Raw genomic sequence first — 27,668 nt, forward strand, 5'->3', positions numbered from 1 at the left:
TTCAGAACTACTAAACTATCTAGAAAAGAATCAAATCAGGTATACAAAATGAAACATCCCAAAAAGGAAAATATCTCCTGTTTACATTCGAACTACAATCAACGATATAAGTAAAGTATTCTAAATTTTAATAGAAGGTATATCCTTATCCTGTGTATTAATAAAATCGATAGCATATATGTAATATCCAAATCGCTTCTGTAGAAGGATCCTGTCAAATCACGTATGTATTCCAAAATTAGCAAGCATTACTGAGTCATATTTTAATACATACATTACCGTCACTCACCTGACTAGCCAAACTTGTGTAGTCGAACAAAGATAGAATAAGCGCGTGATATTTTATATTCAGTGCATTTAATATTTTATCAAATCATTATTTTTTATCTGCGAATTGACCTCTTACGACCACGCTACAAATTCAGTTTTCCTTTGTCTGAAGTTTCTCCTTCCTCCATTATGCCTTCATATGGGTGGTATGCTGTTTCTTCTGACCATCCGTCCAGGCGCTTCCCGTCTTTGCAGTTCTTTAGACTTGAAACCCTTCCATATTTTGAATCCTGATCCAAAATATTCACTTGTCCAACATCTGAACGTCCTGGATGTTGGATTTCTCTAGATCTTTACGAACTTCCTTAATCCATGCCGTAATTATTTTCTTGTTCATCAGGTAGTGGAATAACGTTTTGATTAGTCTGGTTTTGTCCTTTTGAACTAATGTCCGAGAAATGATAACCTCCTCTTTTTCAAAGTCTCTACATCCTTTTGATTTTATTGTTGCTCCGAAGTTTCCAGCAGGTTTCAGCCTGGATTGGGCTCAAGAATTTCCGTATTGTTCATATTTCTAGTATCTTCAGCCTCTACAACTTGTAATTCATCGAAAGGCATTCGCTGGCATACAGGCGTTCTGTTTTAAGTACAGTGTTGTAGTGCCTAATTTTTTGTATTCCATGAGATCCATTTATATTACTTTCAAAATTTACATCCCATGCAGATAGAAATCGTGTGTATGCCAACAACCAACTTCATATGTATGTAGGCTCAAGTGTTCCTGAGAGAAACGTATAACATACCATGCGCACATTTGTTTTTTGAGCGACTGAACAACATAAACTGAACGAAACGTCTCCATTGATTCGATAAAAAGAGAATAATAGGAACCTTTTCCAAACCTGTATCAATTATAGCAGCTAATTATTAAAGGAGAGATAAAGGTTAAGAGATGGAGAAATTCATGCCTAAAAGACATTCGAAGATGGCACAGATATACATCAGAAGAAGCTTTCCTTGATGCGTTGTCAAGGTCAGAGCTGACTACGTGGATCGCTAACAGTGCGTTCAGAAGAAAGTAGTCCGTCAACACATTTCGAGTGGGCAAAATTTGAAGGGGATTAAGCGAATTAATTGACGCAGGTAAGTAGGGAGGAAACGTAAGAGAAGAAAGGATTGAAATCGCCATACCGTCACAGTCCAACATTACTACTGATGTTGTATCAAGAACTGCCGGCTCAACCATAACATACTGCTCGTATGATGCCTATATCTTGTAGTAATTAGAGTTATCGAGCTTATGAATATTTTGGGAGAGCTTTAGTTTAACCACTTTTATCACGAAACTATTACTGATGTACTCCATTTCCTTGATGAAGAAAATTTACTTTACGGTTCTAGACTGGTCGGTGAATGTTGCTACTTCTAACACACAGTTCTCTTCGCTAACTTATATGACGACAAAATGCTTCTGAATGTTATATCGGGCGAGTTAGCCTTGCGATTAGGTGCACGCGGCTGTGAGCTTGCATCTGGGAGATAGTGGGTTCGAATCCAACTGTTAGCAGCCCTGAAGATGGTTTTCCGTGGTTTCCCATCTTCACACAGGCAAATGCTGGGGTTGTACCTTAATTAAGACCGCGGCCGCTTCCTTCCAATTCCTATGCCTTTCATATCCCATCGTCGCCTTAAAACCTAACTGTATTGGTGCGACTGTCGTGGGGCACTGCTCGAAACTCGAAGTGACCGTGAGAAGGTTTCAATTTTACTCATAGTCAGCATAGCCCGCTCGTATAGCGAACGTTACGCCACGAGGTGTGCTGAGCCAATTAGAAAGCAAGAGCGTGGCTACTTTGAATACTTGACAGCGCATAGTGGGAATTTCAGGATGACCAACAATGTTCTATGAGTGGTGTGTTTAACAAGAGAGTGCGGTCAGTTCTGTTATTTGAGGCTTTTCCACAGGTCTGAGAACTAGAAATCTTCTGGAATAAATTAGAAAAATTACCTGAGCCGTAATTTGTTTATTATAAGTTCATTTGATAATAATTTCAGTGGAGTACAAAGACATTGTGTGAAACAATATCTCTAATTGGCTGAGCATTTGAATCTTTGGGGAATCCCATAGCCATAACGGCGTCCGGATAGATATTTAAGCACACCACATGATGGAGCGTCCTCTTTTCTTCTGCTCTGTGTCGTTGAGTAGTGAGCACTCCTTTGGCTGAGTGTCTATGAGTAGCGAACATCAGTGTGATACTTCAGTGTACGCGGGCCGCGTACTTGCTGCCACGTGGGCAGAAGTTAACTTTGTACGGTCGTACCGACCTAAGACAGTGTAATTATTTTTCTTGTGAACGGTGTTATTTGAACTGTGTGTAAGAATTAGCCAAGTGCGCTATGTCATAAATTCGTGCATTAGTGGAATAAAATGTAAATTCCGCTGCAGTTCGGTAATCGAGCGAGAGACGCTTTTACGTGTATTACCATCGGGCCAGTCGCGTTTCGCGAGATACTATTCGATTTGATACGTGGGCCACTCCTAGAGACAGTTCTTGAAACCCTAACATTTACTGTAGATTGTGAATGAGTTCTTGATGTTACTTTATTCACATTGGCTTGCAATTAGAGCCGACAGAGGATTTGTTCGGTGCAACTTGCACAAAGAGTGGTGAAGAAATACTGACCCAAAATTTGTGTGTTGCTGTTATTCAGGAAATAGCTTCGAGAAGATTGCATCATCCACTGAAGAGAGAAGATTGGATCTACGTGTTGAAACTGTGCTAACCATGGAGTAACTCGCTAAAGATGTCCTGGGAGTTGCTATGATAAGTCGCATGTGATATTTAAATGGCGTGTTTTGTGAATTACGATAAATACTAGTGAGGCCTAGATTAATAATAATAATAATAATAATAATGTTATTTGCTTTAGTTCCCACTAACTACTTTTACGGTTTTCGGAGACGCCGAGGTGCCGGAATTTTGTCCCGCAGGAGTTCTTTTACCTGCCAGTAAATCTACCGACACGAGGCTGACGTATTTGAGCACCTTCAAATACCACCGGACTGAGCCAGGAACGAACCTGCCAAGTTGGGGTCAGAAGACCAGCGCCTCAACCGTCTGAGCCACTCAGCCCGGCAAAGAGGCCTAGATTAGGGATTTTCTTTGGTTTAATTTCAGCCCGACGGCATGTGTTCATTTTATATGTGTGCTATTGTAAATATGGACAGGTCGGGGTTGCATGTTTTCTTTTTCTTCTATTACTGTATAATTAGCTAGATGGGAAATCGAGGGAGATGACAGGTTATATTTTGATATTTATTTATGCAAATTATGCATGTTGTCTAGTTTAAGGTTATTACTGTGGTTTTTTATATAGATAGAAGGATTGAATACCGGATCATCAACATCCCGAGTTACACACTCGCAGCGTCGAGACTAAATTTTTATTTAATTTATATTGAGTGATTAGCGCCAGATAGGCTGCTTGCTGCATGAATTACAGAACCTGTAAGACGTGTGGTGCTGTATGTACACCGCTGATAATAACAGGTTTTTTAAAATGGATTGGAAACTGATTTGAATGATGATTAGGCAGGGAATCGAACCCTGATTTTTAATGAATAGGCCGATTAAATTACAGGATATATATGAGAATTTAATGCATGCTGAAATATATGTGAAGTCAATGATGCGGGCAGTGTGCATGCCTGGAAATATTATGAGAAATACGTGAAGCGAGAATCAGCCTGTGATTTATTACGGACTATAATTGGGAATAAGAGATGCCGTGAAGTAAATGTCAGGCCAAGAGATTATTAGATATGTGTTGAGGAATGTGCTACCATGCCGAAAATATGTACGTCTGAATGCAAGTTTCCGAGCGGTTGTTGAAATATTAGCTCGCTATGAAGGTCATTTTATCAGCCAAAATTATGCCATAGTTGTGAAGCGAAGAGTAGTTTCCGTGATGTAGTCTTGTCAAAATAGTGACCAATTTCCGAGAGTACTTTTGTGTTTTAATTTTCTTTTCAGCTGACTGCAAAAGAGTAAATCTGTAGTTGACGAGGGGCGCTAGCCTGCGCTCCGATGCAGTAAGATGAACGGGATTGTTCCCCGTTGTTTTCCTTGTGTTTATTGAGTTACAGTATTTATTCCTTTTACAGGATTGTGTATTTGTGTGATTTCATTGAGATTTTGGTTTGATGTCTTGTTAATTAATGGGGAACAGCCCGAGTGCTGAGTTGATGATTAAGGTTAATCTAGTTCCGACTAGATTTTTGGTGAACCGCGTTTCACAAGTCGAGTCAGTGTAGTTTGTAAGTTTCACCCACCTAATCCAGTGTAAATACTTTGAATATTTTAGCTTGTTATGATTGTTGTAAATATAGAGTAGGGAAATGCCACTAGTATTTTTCGTATTTCATATAGTCATGTCCCACTACGTACGGAATTAGGTCACGTGTAGATGCGCTTATCGCGGCAACCTTCCCGAAATTAAATCCGTTAAATTGTGATTCATACGACGATATTACTCCATTTAAACAGGAACTCTGAACGATCACGTTGATTCATAACAGAACTTTTTGTGTGATTAATTTTGTAATTTGAATTTACATTTTCATTTTTGAGTTCGTTCTACGATGATATTGTTAGTTTTATATTTTATCATTACAATTTGTTGGGTTTAATGTCGTTGCAATGCCGACTTGAGTCTTCAAATTTAATTTTACCTTCTGGATATTAGAATGGTTCGGATTATTTTTTTGCAATAAACCTATCTTATCCCATATCAGGATTTCTCATTCGATATAAACCTCCATTACTCCTGTCATGATACTTAGAGATAAGTTTAAACTTCGACTTTTATACCCGCGACAACCTCTCTACCCACAGGAGTTTAGCTGGATGTTTAGTCAGGAAATGGAGGCATCGTCCTAGAGGGTTTCTACTCCTGGGTACGTACAGTAGGTACTACTTTTTTACTTATTAAAATTAAATAGTTTTCAATTTCGTGTGGCTATTTATGGGCTTTAAGGCAGACTCTCTGCTTAGAGTGGGCAGTAGCTGCCGTATATAGGAACCTGCATGTTACTGTAGTGGTGGATAGTGTATTGTTTGCTTTGCCAGTTGCAGGGGTGTTGCAGACAGTACAATTTCCCGATTCCCGAGCCAGGGGAATTAACCATTTAAGGTTCAAACCTCCAACCTTGTCTGGAACTGAACTTGGGCCCCTCTAAATCGAAGAACACTATGCTAACCATTCAGTTAAGGAGACGGAATAATTCATAATATTGAGGAGAATCGTCACTAATAGAGAAATGAGTTACAGCAGAACTACGTTGAACATTCTGATGCACTAGTCGTGTACCAAATTCAATCAATTATCCCTGCGTTTATATTCCTTGGCTGAACTTATTCATGCACCCGTCCAGGGTTGTTGAACTTCGTGTAAGATATTTCACTTTATCACTTTTTTTTCTTTTTGCTAGTTGCTTTACGTCGCACCAACTTTATCAATAGTGTTATCTCCATATACATAGACATTGTGAATAATGGAATCTTATCGCACAAACTATTATTACGGGTTTTGAAGACATCAGGTTGACGGAAATTTTGTGCCACAGGAGATAATTTATGTGCTAATAAAACTATTTACTCGAGGCTAGAATACTTCACCACTTGCAAACACCACCAAACTGGCGTACAGTATCTGAGCTTGCATCCAACACGCCAACTTGGGCTCAAAAACCAAGCAATCCACCATCTGAACCACTCAGCTCACAGACGTTATCTACATTTTGGAATATTAGGTGAGGAATACACACAATCAAATGCACTGATTAGGATACGCGTTAAACATATCGAGATCATCTACTTAGTGTATTTCTTATTGTTCGCTAGTCTAAGCGAATGTGTAAGTGAACACAAGCGTGCCAGCTTGCAGTATTGACCCGGCAGAGAAATAAATGCATGAGACTGGCGTACAGTATCTGATCAAACGTATCCGTACACCTACAGTACACTAACCTGTGAACAGATTGTTCTGTGAAACATTTCCCAGAAACGCCAATCAATACGAACTGGTCATACTCTATCCTTTTGCGGAATCATTCCTGCTATTTCTGAACTTCTATAGAAGAATAATACCTCATTCGTCCTCACAAGCCGTAGCAAGAGCAGCTCAACGGAGTTTTGAGTGAAGTCGGTAATTTAACTGATTCCAGCTCTTCAGTTGGTTTCAAGTAACTAAATAAACCCCATACCAGCCCTTAAGCCAGAATAAAATTTGTTGGACTAATCGTGAATCGAACCCGTGATCTTCGGATACGAGAGAGCCATGCTATCCCTATGTCGCTGTGCTCGTGTTATAGTACGATATTATCGAGTGGCCATGTACCACATAAATATACCTTTGCTGTCGAGACCTAGTATTTACACTGCACTTATGTCTTCTAATAGAACATTTTTTGTTACTTTCATTGATCCTTCTCAGTCTTATCCTTGACTTTGACATTATGAAAGTGACAGATATGAGCGATCTAGTAGTCCCATTTCTTATGCAGCCAGTCCCTACTATGAATGGTATGAAAATGTCGCTCAAAGGGTCGATTAGTGCAGGTATTTCAGTGGACTTGGCCAACTGATGTGTAATAGCAACTTCTGGCTCAGTCAAGAAAGTAACGGGAAACTGGCTCACTCTTCATTACCACAGTGCACCTCTTCAGTGAAGCCTAGGTCGTCTATGACAGCCAATGGTGGATCTGTTGAGGATCAAACTAGCCTTCGGACTGAGGACTTAGCATGCTTACTTAAACACACACACACACACACACACACACACACACACGCACGCACACACACACACACCACATACAGTACACAGCTTGTAAAATGCCCTTTATTCCATGTTTGTGTTCTACCTTGAAATAGATATTTAGAAAGGGCCTTCATGGCCTGTACGGAGATGATTAGCATTAGTATTAGTATTCTTATTAGTATTAGTATTAACGTCTTCCGACTAATTGTTTATGTTATGCTTTAATGAAGAGGCTGAGTTGCCGAAAAATTGTCCCATAGGAGCTCCTTTACATTACATATACTGGCAGATATCATTGATCTAACATTTGCCACATCCAATACCCTCTTCGCACTACCACATGGTATTGTGTGATTCATAACTTCAAATGACACTGTGCTGACGAGTTTTCCAATACGAGTTCTCATCCTTTACGCTGTATAACGCTACAATTACGTTCAGAGTAGGAAATAATATTTCGATTATGAGCTGTTGCTCTATCACAGGACACTCGCCTTAACTGTCGTAGCACAATCATAGCACTGGCTGGACAATCAGACACACTGCGTTTGGTTTCTGGATACATTGCATGTTCTCTTTCAAAGTTCGATGGTCACTTGTTGTGCTTGTGCCTTCGAGTTCTCACTTCACAACAATCAATTTGAAAAGTTGAGAAATATCCCAGATATTTATTACTAATACATAAACCAATAACAATCCCCTTCTGTACGATTGAGTTTCCCCTCACTTACCAACTATACTTGTGGTCGATAATAATACCTACATCTCCTACTTGTAAGTGGCATCAGGGTTTCATCACCCTATGTGTGGGGGCGGTAGAAACCCACGTATCCTCTGCCTCTCGTAAGAGGCGACTAAAAGGGCCTTCAGGAGTCCGGAAATTTGTAGCGTGGGTTGGTGACCACGGCCCTTAGCTGAGTCCTAGCATTCCTTCCACTTACTTGTGCCAGGCTCCTCAATTTCATCTATCCTACCCGACCTCTCTTGGTCAACTCTTGCCCTTTTCTGACCCCGACGTTAATAGACCATACGAGGCCAACGGAGTTTTTCATTTTCAGACCTTCGTGGCCCATGAGTTTCTTTGGCCGATACCTTCAATTTTCGAAATGTCGGAACTCTTCAAATTTTTCTCTCTGATTAGTGTTAGATAGAGGATGATTGCCTAGTCGTATTTCCTCCTAAAACAATCACTACCACCACTACCACCACCCGGGTTTCAGTATAATACTACAGAGAGTTGACCGGTTGATTACAGTAGATAGTGTATATGTTCATTAAATTAAATTAAGGATAGGTGTTCCCATACCGACGTTCCAATATTAATAATAACAATAGCTACAATTAAAAGTAGCAAATCTATCCGTGCTTTGCTACGGTATTCTACATTGTATATGGATATCGAAGTAAATTACTGTACAGCACATGCATTGAATAATATCTTTTTAAATTGCAGGGGGAGGTTTCCATACGTTGTTTCCAATGTAAAGTGCGAGTTACGGAGTTGTGATAATAACGGCAGGCTCACTTCCTACTGCCATTCAAAATCGAATAGGGAAGTTTTCATTATAATGGGAGGCCCTATTACATAATGCGCGGTCAGAATCGATTTGGGGAGTTTTTGTTGGTAAGGGCAAGCCCCCATCCCTACTTCCAGACAGATTACACTTGAGGAGTTTTTATTATAATGGCGGCACATTCCCTACCGCCAGTCAAAATTGAGTTTTGCTGTTATCATTATAATGACAGGCCTTTATCTTAATGATAGTCACACCTGAGTGGGTGAGTTTCCATTTTAATAGCAGACCACTATGCATGATGTCATTCACATTTTTGGTGGGTAAGTTTGTCTATAATGGCGGGTACACTTGCCTACTCCCAAACACAATCGGTTAGGGGAGTTTTGAGCAAAATTTCATGCTCTCTTGACGACTGCCAGTCAAATCGAGAAGCGAATTGTTCATTACAATGACCGAGCTCGATAGCTGCAGTCGCTTAAGTGCGGCCAGTATCCAGTAATCGGGAGATAGTGGGTTCGAGCCCCACTGTCGGCAGCCCTGAAGGTGGTTTTCGGTGGTTTCCCATTTTCGCACCAAGCAAATGCCGGGGCTGTACTTTAATTAAGGCCACGGCCGCTTCCTTCCAATTCCTAGTCCTTTCATATCCCATCGTCGTATAAGACCTATCTGTACCGGGCGAGTTGGCCGTGCGCGTAGAGGCGCGCGGCTGTGAGCTTGCATCCGGGAGATAGTAGGTTCGAATCCCACTATCGGCAGCCCTGAAAATGGTTTTCCGTGGTTTCCCATTTTCACACCAGGCAAATGCTGGGGCTGTACCTTCATTAAGGCCACGGCCGCTTCCTTCCAACTCCTAAGCCTTTCCTATCCCATCGTCACCATAAGACCTATCTGTGTCGGAGTGACGTAAAGCCCCTAGCAAAAAAAAAACCTATCTGTGTCGGTACGACGTAAAGCAAATAGCAAGAAGAGAAGTTCATTATAATGGTAGTTCCTCCTTACTAATGCCAGTTACACAGGAGTTGGTGAAGGATCCCATTCCTACTGCTAGTCAAAGTCGATGTGGAGAATAGTGATTACATTAGCAGAAGTACTCCAGCTGAGAGTCACTATCGATTTGTAAAATATTTATTATAATGGCAGTCACAACCTTTATACATCGCTTCATATCGACTCAATGAATGTATTGTACCGGGAACACCGCTACGAGAGAAGTCCGAAGTATGCGCACGATGGAAGGTAGGCAGCCCGCCGAACGCAGTGACGTACCCAGCGAGTGACGTGGCCGCCGTAAGCCAGCTATCCGCTAACATATATGGTAATGTTCCAGCTCATCCTCAAAAGTACATTTTGAGCTACTTTATCGCTATTTTGACACTGCCATCTTAACAGCCCTTACAATGGACATCATCTCTTAAGATTTCAAGAAAATCCACCGAGTATTATAGAAGTTATAAGGGGAGATAGTACCCGAGTTCTAGACACTTCCATGCGAACGTGTATAAAAGGAGGCCCACCCGACCTACGAATTCAGTGTCTGTCACTCCGCCGTCTCTGTGACACGGGTGACAGGAGAAGTATTGTGTGTGTCGAACTTCTAGTCGACAGTCTGCGAAATCCAAGTTCGGTATTTTCTCTAAGTGTTGTATCAGGACTTTATCATATTCTTGAAGTGCCTGAATGGGACTTTATTTTTTTGCGAGCATCGTATTGGAACTTTGTCATATTGCCACATTGGAACTTTTTTTTTTCATGTGTCGTGATTGGACTTTGATATTTTCATAAAGTGCCATATAGTAGCTTTGTTTTTTTTCTGAAGCGTCTCATTGGAACTTAGTTATTTTCGCCAAGTGTCGCGATAAGACTTTATTATTTTCTTAAGGTGACGTACTGGAACATTGTCATCGGAACTTTATTTTCTACGAGTGTCGTGTTGGGACTTTAACATTTTGACACCACGGAACTTTATTTTCTTCGAGTGTCGTGTTGGACTTTAACATTTTAGCACATTGGAACTTTGTTATTTCTACACATTGGAACTTAGTTTTTTTTGAAGTGCCACATAGGGACTTACTTATTCGACGACGATTGAAAGGACTTGAATTTTCACGAGTGTTGTGTACCACATTGAACTTACGTTTCGAACTTATTCAAACTTGTATTTTTGAATCAATTTCTGGAACATTGAAACTTTCCGAGCGTGTAGGATGAACTTGTGCCCCACCAACATAAACCTTCGTGTGAACGATGTGACTTGTTTTCTCAAGTGCCTCATTGAATTTACGCCTTGTATAGACTATGAAACATAGGGGACATTCAACATTACGTTTAATTGTGAGATATGCAATACTTTCCAAGTGCTGCACAGGGACTTATGTTTTGATTCTTAAAGACTATGACAGTTCAGAATACGCATATCGCGTTACCAGAAAGCATAGAACTTTCCAGTATTTTGAGTGATCCATAATTTATGAAGTCAGACTTTTTCTTTCAAATATTATTTTCTTTAATGGCTATTCACTTCGCTTATTGACGGAACAGGACAGTTTCCGAGTGCTACTTATTCAGTTCATTGCCAATATGTTTTAAATCCTCAGAACTATGCGTTTAGGACCGCAGTGACAGTAATCCTCTAGAACATTCTGACTTACAGTGAGCTTGCATTATGAACTTGCATTTCTACCAGTACTTGTTCTTCGAGTGATTATTCCAGAACGTTTTGATTTAATATCTAGAGTGCAGTAACCATAATTAAAAGGTCATATCTGTTCATACAGTGCCCTGAATGTGTGGCGTGCCGTGGAGGAAATTCAAGTGTGAATTACGTCTCGAATCGAACCCAGGAACGTGTGCCAATCTTCGGGACATTCCAGAACGTCGAGACATTGCAGAACGTGGAGACTTCCAGAACGTCGAGACATTTCCAGAACCTCCAGACATCATTATTGATCATCAAAAGCAAGTTCATATCACCTTCGTACAGCAGCGTGGAAGTGTCGTGGCTGGTTGGTACCTCCAAGTCCTGGGATGGTACTGGACATCGACTGAGCAGGGACCACACCTGCTCGGATGAGGAGTTCTGGGATGTCTGGAGGTTCTGGAAATGTCTCGACGTTCTGCAATGTCTCGACGTTCTGGAATGTCCCGAAGATTGGCACACGTTCCTGGGTTCGATTCGAGACGTAATTCACACTTGAATTTCCTGCACGGCACTCCACACATTCAGGGCACTGTCTGAACAGATATGACCTTTTAATTATGGTTACTGCACTCTAGATATTAAACCAAAACGTTCTGGAATAATCACTCGAAGAGCAAGTACTGGTAGAAATGCAAGTTCATAATGCAAGCTCACTGTAAGTCAGAATGTTCTAGAGGATTACTGTCACTGTCGTCCTAAACGCATAGTTCTGAAGATTTAAAACATATTGGCAATGAACTGAATAAGTAGCACTCGGAAACTGTCCTGTTCCGTCAATAAGCGAAGTGAATAGCCATTAAAGAAAATAATATTTGAAAGAAAATGTCTGACCTCATAAATTATGGATCACTCAAAATACTGGAAAGTTCTAGGCTTTCTGGGAACGCGATATGCGTATTCTGAATTGTCACAGTCTTTAAGAATCAAAACATAAGTCCCTGTGCAGCACTTGGAAAGTATTGCATATCTCACAATTAAACGTAATGTTGAATGTCCCCTACGTTTCATAGTCTTTACAAGGCGTAAATTCAATGAGGCATTTGAGAAAACAAGTCACATCGTTCACACGAAAGTTTATGTTGGTAGGGCACAAGTTCATCCTACACGCTCGGAAAGTTTCAATGTTCCAGAAATTGATTCAAAAACATAAGTTCGAATAAGTTCGAAACGTAAGTTCAATGCGATACACAACACTCGTGAAAATTCAAGTCCTTTCAATCGTCGTCGAATAAGTAAGTCCCTATGTGGGACTTCAAAAAAAAACAAAGTTCCAATGTGTGGAAATAACATTCCAATGTGCCAAAATGTTAAAGTCCCAACACGACACGCGAAGAAAATAAAGTTCCGTGGTGTCGAAATGTTAAAGTCCCAACACGACACTCGAATAAAATAAAGTTCCGATGACAATGTTCCTGTACGTCACCTTAAGAAAATAATAAAGTCTTATCGCGACACTTGGCGAAAATTACTAAGCTCCAATGAGACGCTTCAGAAAAAAACAAAGTTCTTATATGGCACTTTAAGAAAATATCAAAGTCCAATCACGACACACGAAAAAAAACAAAGTTCCAATGTGGCAATATGACAAAGTTCCAATACGATGCTCGCAAAAAATAAAGTCCCATTCAGGCACTTCAAGAATATGATAAAGTCCTGATACAACACTTAGAGAAAATACCGAACTTGGATTTCGCAGACTGTCGACTAGAAGTTCGACACACACAATACTTCTCCTGTCACCCGTGTCACAGAGACGGCGGAGTGACAGACACTGAATTCGTAGGTCGGGTGGTCCTCTTTTAATACACGTTCGCATGGAAGTGTCTAGAACTCGGGTACTATCTCCCCTTATAACTTCTATAATACTCGGTGGATTTTCTTGAAATCTTAAGAGATGATGTCCATTGTAAAGGCTTTTAAGATGGCAGTGTCAAAATAGCGATAAATTAGCTCAAAATGTACTTTTGAGGACGAGCTGGATCATTACCATATATGGTAGCGGATAGCTGGCTTACGGCGGCCACGTCACTCGCTGGGTACGTCACTGCGTTCGGCGGGCTGCCTACATTCCATCTCGCGCGAAGTTCAACAAACATACTTCGGACTTCTCTCGTAGCGGTGTTCCCGGTACTGTATATATATATATATATATATATATATATATATATATCGACATACGAAGTATATGCATGTTTACAATACTGCAGACCTTCATTTACAGATTAACTGCTGCTAAGACGCCAAATTTAGCGGTCTAAATGGCTGGTGTTCAGATATTTTCTCCTATCGCATCTATTTATGGGTAAGGTTGAGTTTGATACGTTAAATAGGATAAATGTGGGTAAGTTTTTCTCACAGTGCATTACTTTTCGATGCTTATGTGACAGCTGCAAACATAGAATTTGGGTCACATATGGATACTGGGTAGACCAATGTTTGTGTAGAAATACATGATTCTATCTTTCGTATAAGTTATTCAAACTATGAACGTGTACAAAGTACAAAATGTACGATAATCGTGAAACGAAGACAAATCTAACGTATAAGGAACAGAGATAGGATAAAACGTCACAGGACAAACGTTTTACACCATTACAAATTGAACGGAGATTGTGCCATCCGTTTTGTAATACGACTTACCGTTTAGCCGCAAAATACCTCGAAACGAAGTTCTGCACCGACATTAAAATTGCCTCAATATTTTGATATATTTCGTAGGTATAAAGTGAAATATTTAATGATTCTGGAAGCTTTCCGTTGGTTACAGGCTATGCCATACTGTATATTTTTGCCAAATTTGAATATTCTAGCTCGTCTGGCAGATTGTGCCGCAATGTTGCTTTGGAGGGAGGGGAGGTAAAAATGAGGACCTTCAGGACACTATAAAGAATAAGAGGAAGAAGAAGCATATTATTAATAATAATTTGCAATCTATACAAATCCGTATCAGTCTACTAAGTTTCTCCCTCAGAAATGGTCGACTGGCGATCGTCACAAATAAATAATGTCTGATGTTTATGGACAGTTTTGTCTATTCTGTAATCGCCACTTTCAGTTTAGTATTTTGAAAGTACATCTACGCTTGAACTCAGTCCTGAATTACTACATTTAAAAAAATGAATTTTAATCGAACTCTCTCGGGGCACTACAATTACTTAAACAGAAGACCACACACTCCAAATGACGTATCACGTTTTCAAAAGCAGGGTAGGGATTAAATATCTAATTTTTATTTATATTAATTTTGGTCATTTATATTTTACTCATGTTACGTTTACTTACCCCAGTAAACTAAAACTCATGAGACCTTAACGCAAGTCTCTAATAGTGCTGAAGATTTTATATACCAATAATTCATTTTACGGTTTTCGGAAACGCTGAGGTGCCGGAATTTTATCCCGCATGAGTCCTTTAACTTGCCAGTAAATCTACCGATATGAGGCTGACGTATCTGAGCAAATGCCACCGGACTGAGCCAGGATCGAACCTGCCAAGTTGGGCTCAGAAGTCAAGCGCTCTACCGTCTGAGCTACTCAGTCTGGCTGTAGATCTTGAGTAGATTTCTGAGCTATTCATGATTTAGCGGATTCTAAGTATGTGGTCGGATACGGCCCACTTTTTATCCTTATATAAGAAGTCAAACGAAATAGGCACCAATCACTATCTTAATGATTTTCGTAATTAATAATACTAATAATTCATTTTTCGCAGTTGAAGAATTGCCTGTGTGTAATTTCACTGCCGGGTTGATATCCAGGATTCATGAGATAATCGAAGGGAAACTGGGTCAGTATTGGTGATCACGTGATTATAGGCTAACAAGGCAGGAATCTGGGACTGTATATTTATCACTACCTCAGGAAATCCTCACGGTATACTTAGGATTAACGAGTCAGAGACGATACTGGTTATGATGACGATGATCATATTGTGTTTGATGGTACTTCTCTACTTCCATTCACACTGTTGAATACTGACATGTGCGAGACAGTTTGATACGATTAATCACTCCTAGGCTGTCTCAGCTACATCTGAACGCGAACACTGTTCGTACGACGCTGCCAATCGATAACATGCAAGGATATGAATAGTGGACCGGACGAAGGTCAGCAGACCAACCAAGTACAAGTAACAACTCACGAGTTTATGGATCTGTTGAATATAAAATATATTTACATACTTAATGTAGGTATATCCCTTTCAGTAGGGCAGACACACTCCAGTGATACGGTACTCAAACGTAAAACGGTCGTAATCTGTTGTAGGTTACCCCACCCGCAAGTATGTTCGTGCCCTACGTAAATTTTAACAAGTTATGTTTAGTGTATCTTGCAGATTGCACAAGGTGGCAACAAAATGTTTAGCCTTGCAGGCCTATAATGAAAGATCTGAGATTGTGTAGATAAAACCTAATGAAGTTACGGTAATGCTACTCTACCAACAGCAGTCGTAAATACATGAAGGTCAAGGATGACAGTATTAGAAACTGTTTTTAAATTACCAACTGGTTTGATAGAAGGCAGTTCCAGTCAAAAAAGGTTATTCCAGTTAGTTTCAACCTGCAGGATTCCAGCAACAAGATATAGCAGATATTATATATTGAGGAGTATAGATAGACAGTATCGTTATTGGCCTATTCAAAGCATTTGATATGGCATATCATGGGAGACTACTGACAAAAATGAATGCTGTTGGATTAGCCAAAAGGGTGACTGGGGTTTGTGGCTGAATTTTCAGAAAATGGAACTTATGGAATTAGAGTAGGTGAAGTATTATTTCAACCTATAATGTTTGAGATGGTATTCTGCAAGGCAGTATTCTATGACCTTCATGTTTTCTAATATATCCTGTATACTGTACACATTTAAATGATATGAATAAAGAACTGGGATCACAGATAATGCTTTACAACACGACATCGACAAAACTGTGAGATGGATGGCAGTATGCCAATAAACAATGTGTTATAAGTTCTTACTGTGTTTCTGGAGTGAATTTATTTCACGGGACTGTTGTAAATACTTAGGTGTTAATGTAAAGAAAATATCTTTATGGAGATAATCAAATTAAAGAGGTTCTAATTGTAAGTAGAGGTTACAGATCTCTTTCGTATGGTTGTGAGAAAAATTTAGAGGTTTTAGTAAGGATGTAAGCCGACCCCGTGCTGTAGGGGTAGCATGCTGCCTCTTACTCGGAGGCCCCGGGTTCGATTCCCGGCCAGGTCAGGGATTTTTATCTGGCCCTGAGGGCTGGTTCGAGGTCCACTCAGCCTACGTGATTACAATTGAGGAGCCTTCTGGCGGTGAGATGGCAGCCCCGGTCTTGAAAGCCAAGAATTACGGCCGAGAGGATGAGTCGTGCTGACCACACGACATCTCATAATCTGCAGGCCTTCGGGCTGAACAGCGGTCCCTTGGTAGGCCAAGGCCCTTCGAGGCTGTTGCGCTATGGAATAGTAGTAAGGATGTAAAGAAGAGGGCGTATATGTCGCATGGAAGTAGAATATGGTTCCAGTGTAAGGTTTCTTCTCATATTTATTAATAGTTGGATGAAAATCTTAGGATGAAATGGAGGAAAAGACAAATAATAAAAAAGATAAAAACAATAAAAACATCTCACGTGTTTTTTCCATTTCATTTCAAATTGCAACGTAAGAATAGGAGTTACTCCATTTCCAATTACAGCCATTTAATTGTTTTTATTTATGTATAGGATTCACGGGAGTTTTAATACTTCATGGCGGGGAGCGAATGCCTTCTAATATGACTGAAAAATTAAACAAATCTGTACATAGCCTATGAGTTTTCCTACTACGGAATATAGCTTGCAATGTAATATCTTGGAGCCTGAAAAGATTAAAAACAGCTATGATATAAACACTTTTATTTCTAAGAAAAGTACGGAATACATGTGAAAGAATTGAATGAGAGTTAGGAAATACGTAACTTGAGCAAGAGGGTTATTTCTAGTCATTGGATTGAATACTATATCAGTGTGGTTGTATACTAAGTTGAAAGGGAATAAAGTGCAGCACAGCTAAGGCAGTGAAATCGCAATTGCGATCAGCGGCATTCTGCCAGAATGAAGTGAACATTCAGAAGAAATTATTTACTACGATGTATCTTCCGAACGAATTTGCTATGCAGGAGTAATAACTGGATGAATTAAAGATGTCATACTCACAAACGGAAAGTATCACACGTCATAGCAGCGGTAGTGACGCCTGGTAAGAACAGAAGGGAACAATGGTGAGAGGACCCGCCAGGTTATGATTTACAGGCTGTGCTAGGACTGAACTCAGTAGATTCAAAGCAGAACAATGTACAATGAACACGTATGTATGTTATTTCTAGATGTCAACAAACATCCTATACAACACCAGGTTCTACGGGAAGATCATGAAACCAAAGTGGATAATTTTATTCTGGACCACGCGGATGATACAACTTGTTTCCAGAGATTATGTCACATTTCATATATTATCAATATTTCGTTTGTTCTATTCGGCAGGTAGCTCCCGTTTACGGCGACTAAACCATTTTTGATAGCTACTGTGATTAAAATACTATTTAAAATTTTAAACCCATAGTTTGAGCAGTTGCAAAAATAAAGGAACTAGGAAATCGGCAATTGTGTGAATTAAGGAGGATCTAGAGATTCTGAAATCTAAAATAAATTCTCAATAGATTAACCTTTGTGGTTGAGGTGACCACAAGGCCTAGAATAGCCTAGCATTGAAACGCATTTCCTTTAGGTTTTCTGTCTAGTTTCCCCTTTATCATCACTTGTTTACTTCCAACTCGACGTTTTCATTTTTTTTAACAGTTTGCTTTACGCCGAACCGACAAAAAATAGGTCTTATAGCGATGATGGGAGAGGAAAGGGCTAGGAACGGGGAGGAAGCGAACGTAGCCGTGATTAAGTTACAGCCCCAGCAATTGCCTGGTGCGATAACTTTTCTTAGCCGCACGCCAGCTGAAAACACAGATCTCCTACTGCTTCTCATGCGGTAAATATTAAGAGGGATTGATGACTATTTTTCATTCTCCATTTAATATAAATTATAAATATTCGTGCCTTTTGAAAGAAAAACATATTAGAATCAATATGCGTGAAGGTAAATTGATTTTAATCAACCGCTGAAATCTTTGTGATTTAAGAGTACAGTTAATTAAGGCTACGCTTTAAAACCGGCAACCTAATACTGCATTTCAACAATGCATTTAGGAGTGACGTGTATTCCATACTGGCTAGCTGTTCCACCTCATTTAATGCTAAACCTCATTATCTTAATTACGGTCTGATTACAAATAATGTACACAAGAACATCGTTTATCCGGCCCTCATTAATCCGGATCTCCGTTTAATTTTTACTTGTGCAGTATTTCTTTTACAGCGTCGACTCTTCTTGAATGTCTTTTTTTTTTTTTTGCTAGTTGCTTTACGTCGCACCGACACAGATAGGTCTCATGGCGACGATGGGACATGAAAGGGCTAGGAGTGGAAGGAAGCGGCCGTGGCCTTAATTAAGGTACAGCCCCAGCGTTTGCCTGGTGTGAAAATGGGAAACCACGGAAAACCATTTTCAGGCCTGCCGGCAGTGGGGTTCGAACTTACTATCTCCCGAATACTGGATACTGGCCGCACTTAAGCGACTGCAGCTATCGAGCTCGGTGAATGTCTTTTCCGCCAAGAATAATTAATAATAATTTTATTACTTGAACCATGATGTATTACTGCTGCTCGTACTCTAATTCGTTTTAATTTGAAAGCTTCAGGAACTACATAAAAACTTCTGAAACTGATTTTTCCTATTGTTTTTAAGTATCCCAACATTTTTTTATGTTCTGGTATTGGTAGTCAACATAACGCAGCAAATGTTCTCACAAGACTAACTTTCGCGACATTCTAGACGTGATACTGATGGTGTTCCGTCCCCTTTTGTTCAATTCTCGAAGGTTTCATGTAGTACTGTGCCACATTTAAGTTAAATTTTATAGTGACTTTTATTGATTGTGATATTTTTACTGCATAAAATTTTGAAAACCCGTATCAGCAAGTGAGGAAAATACAGGGGGTATCATAAGTATACCGACAAAAAAATCAGGGATGCTCTTCGTGTTACGTTAAAATCGATGGTGAAATCGGATTTTTTTTTGCTAGTTGTTTTACGTCGCACCGACACAGATAGGTCTTGTGGCGACGATGGGACAGGAAAGAGCTAGGAGTGGGAAGGAAGAGTCCGTGGCTTTAATTAAAGTACAGCCCCAGTATTTGCCTGGTGTGAAAATGGGAAACCACGGAAAAACATTTTCAGGGCTGCCGACAGTGGGGTTCGAACCTACTATCTCCCGAATACTGGATACTGGTCGCACTTAAGTGACTGCAGCTATCGAGCTCGGTGCAATCGGATTGACGGAGAACATTTTTCTTTTCGAAAAAATGAGGTTACTTTCGGGCGCGAGATTAATAAGAAAAATGGTGAACATCCTTTCACTGAAATTAATTCAAGACAAGTAGAGTTACGAATATGAACATTACAGTTTTTCTTTTACTAGCGTCTGAAGGAAACAGCGTAAAACATTGCTTTTCTTGATGGTGGAAAGTAGTAAATGTCATCACTGCTGAGCAGAAGATTTTTCTAGAGCTGTTGGACGAACAGGCTGGGCTATATTGATTGTACTGGGCTGAAAGGTTCCCAGAGGCACTTATATGAGGGAGTTAGGATGGGACACGGATTACCGGTGAGTTCTACAGACAGGCGGGTAATGGGACTTTTGTGCACGGTGCTGGAAGAGGGCGGTGATGTTGATTAGAATCGTTAGTAGGACGCCTGCTACTACCTGCACATCTCAAGCTGACAAAGACAGAGCTCTGAGCGTCCGGTTGTGTGGTGACCACGAGAGTTAAACACAGGAAACTTAAGTTCGCATAACTTTATCCATTGCCAAGCTAAGCGTTCTCCTCTTTTGAACGCAATATGTGTCAGTGGTAACTTCTATTCTGAGCGGACGTGTCCATCAATTTCTTCCACAATCAACTTAGACAAAGCTGGGAAATCACTCTCTCTCTCAATTATGTGGAATCCATTGAGGTAGAGGCCCAACTATTGATGTATTTACATACTTCCGAAGAGTACCCAATAACTAAAATGTTATACACGCAAATAAACTTGACTTACTTGACGTGTCATTATTCCTTGCTCATCTTGCTGACCGCGCGAGTTGGCCATGCGGTTAGGGACACGCGGCTGTGAGATTGCATCCAGGAGTTAGTGGGTTCGAACCCCACTGTCGGCAGCCCTGAATATGGTTTTCCGTGGTTTCCCATTTTCACACCAGGAAAATTCTGGGGCTGTACCTTAATTAATGCCAAGGCAGCTTCCTTCCCACTCCTAAGCCTTTCCTGTCGCATCGTAGCCATAAGACCTGTCTGTGTCGGTGCGACGTAAAACAAATTGCATCTTGTTGAACACAGGGTATCGACTGAAGCATCAAGATATGGTCCTGAAAAAGGACAACATTTTTATTCATTTTGAGTCTTTCCTTATTTCAGTGCCTCAGTGTCGACGGATCATCACTACAGGTACCTGCGTCTCTCTTTCTTACACTTCTCCGGTGTCTTGACGTGAGGTAAGTGGTGTCTAATGTGTCTTAGATATGCTGAGAGAGTTGCCCGCGTGATATTGGGCATCTGGCTATGTCATCCATGCTGATAAATGTAAATGTCAGACCGCATCGACATATGGGTTCCTTTCCAAATCACGGTAAAGACTTCAACGACAATGTGATGGAGAATGTGGCGAAGTCGATGAATGAGGTAGCCCTCCTTCCTGAAGAACATAATGGCTTTGTGTTAACGAGGGATCTTCAAAGGCAAAGGGAGACAACCACGAGTTACGTGACTCCCGATGCCACATGAGAATAGTTGTCTGCAAACCGCAACATTTCCATGCAAATCGGCATTCTCTATCGCTTCACATAAATTTCTGACCCCATTGCTCTTCGTCACTTCTTCCTCACGATCGTTCAACCTCTCTTAAACTACTGCTCTCCGATTTGGACAACAGCCGCCCCCTCCAATACTAAGCAGTTAGACAGAGCAGTGTCCTTCTTTGCTGCAAATGTAAGGAACAGAAACCCCAAGCTCAGAAATCTGTCTACGCAGCAGGTATTAATGGCAATTAATGTGTCACCGCTGCACATCAGGCGACAGGTAGCTGACCTGAGTTTCCTCCACGAGATATTAAATGGACATTACCGCTCGGAACATCTTGTCTCACTCTTCTCTCTCCGCGTTCCTTCCCGCTCCACCAGAACCAAAGACCTTCTCCACATTCCCCACACTCAGCACTCAATACTTCAACGATCTTTCCTAATCCGCCTCCCAACACTCTTTAACAATATTAATAGGAGACAAGAGCTTGATATAGCATCAAATAAAAGTGTATTCGAGAGGTGTGTAAATAGTATCTTAAAGATAAGTTGATGTGAAGGGATTATACCGCCATCTTGACCCACGACGACTTGGCTATGAACATGGACATTCTATGGTTTTCGATTTGGACAGTTATTAGCAGGATGTGTACCTGATCTTGTTATATTTTGTTATGTTTGTTATATTTTATTATGAAAGTTTACGTTTGTTAAATAGTCTGTTGACACTGCAAGTGAAATTTGCTCAGTGTAGCTGTATCTTGTGATTCGTAAATAAATAAATAAATAAATAAATAAATAAATAAATAAATAAATAAATAAATAAGTAAATAAATAAATACTTAGTATCGAGCTGCCAGCGAGTCAATGAAGTGCAGCAGAATATAAGCCCCACAAAAAACAATAATTTCCTTGAAGAGTCAAGTCAAGTTCATGTATGTGTATACAAAAAAATCTTCGTATGAACCCGCAGCTTACGGAGAGATTTTGAGATCATTATGTGCCTGTTCCTGGATGGGTAAACTCGGTTGAAACATACAGTGTTGTTTGACCACGGTGGTGGGACAAACTAGCAGATTGAAATTCCAAAGCTAATAACGCTGATGTAATTTCGAGTTGACTTGAGAAGGATAAAGGATAAATGTACTGAAGGACTGCAAATGCATGGGCAGTGGACGTCTAAAATTCTATTTATTTCGACACTGCTCCTTTTGTATGGCCAGCCACCTTCAAGTCGTTTGCACTCATATTCACTCCATATGGTTACCCGGAAGTTAAATTTGAGTGGTCTATTGCTGCATAACAGCTATTTTCTTGATAGTGAATTACAACTGATATATGTTTAGCTCTAGGAGAACGAAGCTCTACAGTTTCATGACTGCAGAAGAAATTGTTCGAATCTCACCAAGGTGAAGGTTAATAGTTTTGGATAATCACATAAATGGAAATATGAATGACAACTAAATCCTTGTCTACGAAGTACTCTAACCATAAATAAACAGTCAAGAAGGTAAATGATGGCAGGACGATGCCATGTAAGTACCGTAGTTCAGCTTTAAAAAAGTATAAGTTAGTATACAAAATTTAGCATGCAGTTAGAAATGTTATATCGCTGGAAAAGAGTAAAAGGAAACTGAAATTGAACGCAGAGAAATCAAGCGAATAATCTCAAGTACTTAAGCCACGTAGTGTTCTCGGATTACAAAGCTTTGTGAGAAAAGAAGCGAATTCCCAAAAGAGAAGTCCAGGAATCTAACGAGGCAGACTCTTCCTTCAACGTGCAGCAGTTCGACTATACTCGTTATTTACCCACGTACTCTGACGGTTGATGTTGTTAGCTGCCGTCCTCGGGGGCCGGGGTTCGACTCCCGGTACTGTTAGAAATTTAAGGTTGGCTGGAGGACTGGTATTTTTAAAAGGTATATCCAGCTCACCTCCATTTGTGTTGTGCCTGTAAATATCAGCAACCCCCACCCGGGTGAGATCACGATTTTTGTCCGTCTCCTTACTTAAATGGCCAGTCTTCGGTTTATAAGGCCCTGGGTTTGATTCACGGTCGGGTCGAGGATTTTATTCTTAAATGGTTACTCTCATTGGCTCGGAGACTGGGTGTTTCTGATATCCTCTACATTCCTGCAACTAGTACACCGCAGGAATCATTATCTTCACCCACAATAGCACGCAGTTATCCATACATTGTCAATACCGCCTACTCTCTTCGGAGGGTCTGCCTTATACCGTCTGCATCTGGGTAGCATGCGTGGCCACTCCGCTTAGTGTTTTAAATTTAATGTCACGTAGAATGTTTCCATACAACTTTAGCATGCATACGTACTGAAGCTCTAGTGAAGTGATGTGTACAACTGCAGTGCAGTGATGACATTTTAACTGCTTCTTACAATTTACGCATGCGTACTGCCTGAAGCATGGCACGGCGGGTGATACAAGCCGAGGAGTAAACGAAGCTACAAGCTACCTCACAAACATCCCACTGTACTTCAAACTCCTTCGTCGGACACACAATTCGCTAAAGTTTAAATAGTCAAAGGTTAGGAATCGTAATATTGTTTTACTTATCTTCCAAACACTCAATATATATATGCAGAGTTTGCCCAAATGAAACTCAGACTTTAGTACGAGCATACTTATTCGAAGAAAGAGAAAATTGCGCACGCATTGGTGGATGGTTACGTACGCCAGGAAGAAATCTGGTATCGTCGAGAAATGTTAGGGAACTGTTCGTAAATGAGGAAGCGAAGTGATGAGGTATGGTTTTGTAAATAATTCATTAAGAATTATCCACCATCGGTTATTCAGTTTATGGTTGCAGACTGTGCCATCAGAACTGAAATTTACCGTCCTGTGAAGGATGTGTGTGGGAATGAGTATGTATTGTACAATTTGATTTACTTCGCACCGACACAGGTGTGAAAATGGTAAACCACGGAAAACTATCTTCAAGGCTGCTGACAGTGGGGGCTCGAATCCACTATCTCCCGGATGTAAGCTCACAGCTGCGTGCCCCTAATCGCACGGCCAACTCGCCTGGTATACATATAATACATACATATATGTATCACGCTGTACAGTGCGCAGATGGTGTCGGAAATTTCGTCGTGGGCGAGTAAGGACGTGTCATAATCAGGTCGGGCACAATGAGCATCCTTGTGAGAAAAATGTAAAACCAAAATATTTCAATGAAAATCATGCAAGGGATATCGTTTCGGAAGCAATGCTAAGTTCGAGATGCTGTTGAAGAGTGGTTGTTCACACGGGATATCCGTCGTCGAGTGAACCGCTGGAACACTGCTTGAACATACAAGGCGACTATAATTAGGTAGCCGGGCTGAGTGGCAGGTTCGATCCTGACTCAGTCCGGTGGTATTTGAAGGTGCTCAAGTACGCCTGCTTCGTATCGGTAGATTTTCTGGCACGTAAATTAATTCCTGCGGGTCAGCATTCCGGCACCTCGTCGTCTCCGAAAACCGTCAAAAAGTAGTTAGTGGGACGTAAAAATAACATTATTATTATTATTATTATTATTATATATGCAGATATATCAACCCTGATTTTCTTTATGCCCATGCATTTTTAATTCAATCAAAAGTCTCTCACCATTTTAATGCAACCAAACACAAATTCCAAACCATAGCCGAAAAGAAATGCATTACACAACATGACGCGTGGCTTTCAGAATGCATCTGACAAAGTTTACCACAAGTATGCAGTGAAAAAATGCCGTTAACAAAGCGCTATGCATACAGACAACATACCTATCAATATCCCCATCAACCCACGATGTGGGACAATAGTCCTAATCAACACTGACAGATTGTTTACACTGAGCATGGTAGTGTTTGAGTTTATGAACGTTTTTGAACATCTTCTGTAGTAACAGTTGATCTTCTTTAGTTTCAGACCGAACAGTGGTATCAGTGATGAAGCCTGATCTCGTTTACTTGTCGATTGCCTGCATGTCGACTCCGCGAGTAATTTCGTTGACTGAAAAGCGGTTGACTTCCTCGTAGACCGAGGCTAACGCTATTCTCCTCCCCTCGTGCTCTTTTTTTGAGTTAGTTATTGAATCCACAATTCTTATCTGCTTGAAACTGAAATTATGTTTAATAAATCATAAAACATTTATTGTAGTTCCGTGAGTGATACACTACACTTAAAATTAAATATATACCGGTACCTACATGATTCCAGAAAGCACGAAATATAAATAAACTACTCTACTTCAATTTCACAGGATCTATCTCACGCATTGGTTCTAGCAGTTAAGAGAAAACTGTTTTTTTCACACGTGCATGACACTTAGGACATTTGAAATGCACGAGGAGGGTATTGTCTTATAAGGCAGAAAGCTATTAAGGTCTGAAGTGAGATGGTAATTCCACTAAAGATATTCCTGCAGTTTGGAGAAGCAATATAACTGTCAGATATTAAAATATAAGAGATTAAATAACAGCTATGCGTTTCATTACACTTCGTGCCTTTATTAAGTCCTGGAATGTTTAATATCTTAGTTTATATAAAATATCACGATAATATCGGTTTATGTCACATGTATAAATAGAATGTGATCAATATGGTTTCGGCCATCAACTCCATTTTACCTATTCGTCTTTGGTCAAATTATTAGTTAACAATGCCTGTAAGGGACGTCGAAGTCTTCATTAGATTTCTCTTACTTCGACTTGCAGTAAAGAATATTGGTGTGTAACTGTAACTTATTGTATGGCCTTCATATTTCTGTTTCTTTATTGGTCTGTTAATTTATTCGTTCTTGAACGCTACGTCAGTGGAACAGGATATCTTCCACGCTTTAGTACTAGCAGGTAAGAGAGAATTGTTGCATAACATGCTTGATATATAGGTCACTTTAAAAGCGCGAGAAGGTTTTCTTCTTATACAATAGAAAGCTATTAATGTCTAAAGTGAGATGGTAGTAAACTGTCAGTTTCGGTGGTTTGAAGAAGCAACATTACTCTCATATTTTTTTATTTTTTTTTTTGCTAGTTGCTTTACGTCACACCGACACAGATAGGTCTTATGGCGACGATGGGACAGGGAGGGGCTAGGAGTGGGAAGGAAGCGGCCGTGGCCTTAATTAAGGTACAGCCCCAGCATTTGCCTGGTGTGAAAATGGTAAACCACGGAAAACCATTTTCAGGGCTGCCGACAGTGGGGTTCGAACGTACTATCTCCCGAATACTGGATACTGGCCGCACTTAAGCGACTGCAGCTATCGAGCTCGGTCACTCTCATATATTAAAACACAAGATGCTAAATAACTATTACTTATTTTATGTTCAGTCTATTTATATTTATTTTGTTGATTTGTTCCTTTGTTTGTTTTCCGATTGTTTATTCACCTGCCAGATGGAACGGTATTTGAGTTTTCAAAACACCATCATTGGAGATCATGTACTGCTTGGAGTTACAGTTACACAAAATAACAGTGTAATGAGACCCACAACACAACACAAGATAAGGAGTGAGGTGTTCAAATTCTTTCCTTGGTACCTTAACAATTGCCTTTCACTGAGCAAGTAGGCCGTGCGGTCCACGTCGTGCAGCTGAAAGCTTGCATTCGGGAGAATGTGGAGTCGAATCCCACCGTCGGCATCCCTGGAGATGGTTTTCCCGTGGCTCCGAATTTTCACACCAGGAAAATTACGGTGCTGTGTCTTAATTAAGGTCACGGCCGCTACCTTCTCAATCCTAGACCTTTCCCAACCTTGTAGCGCCGACAACCTTCGATGTGTTAGTGCAATGTATATCTACTAGCAAAGGAAATGAATTTCAGGAAGGAAATTAATTTTAACCGAGACTAAAATAGAGACGTACTCGGTTCACGCAGAATGACGTCGATTTGATTCCCCGCCAGGATGTCAAAAAAATTAGGAGGAGATTTTTCATTTCTGTAGAGGTAGATGTCGTGACTTTCACTCAGTTTACATCAGGAATGTCTGTCAGGTTTATTTCTGGGAACAAAGACAGCCTAGCATAGAGCTTGCCACTCATCCCACTTTATTGGGAGTTTCCGAATAATAGACGCCTCCGCCTTCCATTCGTCTAAGTATCAACATGGCCTATATATGGATGGCTTTTCTGTGCTCTGTTTAAACCCATGAGTACTCTCTGATCAGAAGAATTCCGGGTTGAAAGGAAAACGGGTAACGTTTGGGCACAGATTTTGGCCAACCCTCAGGATGAAGGAGAAACAAGCGAGGACCTATATTATCGAAAAGAAGGGTCATTCTTCCTTACCATGGTCGGGCGCGATGCCATTTGACAATAAGTTCATGGTCGAGACAGCTTAAAATTCAGGCAGCTTTCGCATAAAAGAATTACAGAGAAATAGGAGAATTTCACCCTCAATGAATTGACATACCAGCCCGTGTTATCCCTCCCTTCATT

Source organism: Anabrus simplex, chromosome 1 (genome assembly GCF_040414725.1).
Source record: "Anabrus simplex isolate iqAnaSimp1 chromosome 1, ASM4041472v1, whole genome shotgun sequence".
Lineage (NCBI taxonomy): Eukaryota > Metazoa > Arthropoda > Insecta > Orthoptera > Tettigoniidae > Anabrus > Anabrus simplex.